The sequence below is a fragment of the Cynara cardunculus genome, unplaced genomic scaffold (assembly GCF_001531365.2).
Source record: "Cynara cardunculus var. scolymus isolate 2C unplaced genomic scaffold, CcrdV1 Un_Scaffold_347, whole genome shotgun sequence".
Taxonomy (NCBI): Eukaryota; Viridiplantae; Streptophyta; class Magnoliopsida; order Asterales; family Asteraceae; genus Cynara; species Cynara cardunculus.
Genome location: NW_020200573.1, coordinates 254,603 through 255,979, shown reverse-complemented (window position 1 = coordinate 255,979; position 1,377 = coordinate 254,603).

Below are 1,377 nucleotides of genomic sequence, written 5' to 3'. Positions count from 1 at the left end.
AACTCAAAGTTACAATCATCATATGATTGGTTTTTGGGCATTCACTAACAATCTCCYACTTKCACTAAAGCCAATCATTCATGCATCGTATACCAATGGATCTACAGTGGCCTTCATGCTTCTGCTATGTTAACGGTTTGGTTAGTGGATCAGCAACATTGCTTTCGGTTGACACTCTACTTATAATAACATCGCCTTTTTCAATAATATCTCTAATGAGATGATATCTTCTAAGAATATGTTTGGATCTTTGGTGAGATCTAGGTTCCTTGGCTTGAGCTATAGCTCCATTGTTGTGACATAACAACTCCAAAGAACTATCACTACTAGGAACAACTCCAAGTTGAGAAATAAATTTCTTGATCCAAACGGCTTCCTTGGCTGCATCTGATGCTGCGATGTACTCAGCTTCTGTTGTAGAATCAGCTACTGTTGCTTGTTTGGAACTCTTCCAACTCACAGCACCACCATTAAGGCAAAACAAAAAACCCGATTGTGATCGAAAATCATCTTTATCTGTTTGGAAACTTGCATCAGTGTAACCCTTTACACTCAACTCTTCTTCACCGCCATAAACCAAGAATGAATCCTTTGTTCTTCTCAAGTACTTTAGGATATTCTTGACGGCAATCCAATGACCATCTCCTGGATTAGATTGGTATCTACTCGTCATGCTCAAAGCATACGATATATCAGGTCGAGTGCATATCATGTCATACATGATAGATCCAATTGCTTAAGCATATGGAATCTTACTCATTCGTTCACTCTCTTGAGATGTAGTAGGAYACTGCGTCTTAGAAAGTGATATGCCATGAGACATAGGTAAGAACCCTTTCTTGCTATTAGACATGTTGAACCTTTTCAATACTTAGTCTATATATGTACTCTGACTTAAGCCAAGTAATTTCCGCGATCTATCTCTATAGATCCGAATAACTAACACATAGACAGCTTCACCCAAGTCTTTCATTAAAAAGCATTTTCCTAACCAAGCCTTTACAGACTCAAGTGTTGGAATATCATTTCCAATGAGTAGTATATCATCTACATACAATAAAAGAAATGATACGGTGCTCCCACTAATCMTTTTGTAGACACAAGGTTCATCCTCATTTTTCAAGAAACCAAACTTTTTGATTGCTTCATCAAAATGATGGTTCCAACTCCTTGAAGCTTGCTTCAATCCGTAAATAGATCGTTGCAACTTGCATACCTTATGAGATTTTTCATGAGTGACAAAACCTTCAGGTTATATCATATATACATCCTCAAGTAAATTTCCAATAAGGAAAGCTGTTTTGACATCCATTTGCCAAATCTCATAATCGTGATATGCTGCAATAGCTAGTAAAATTCTAATAGACTTAATCATTG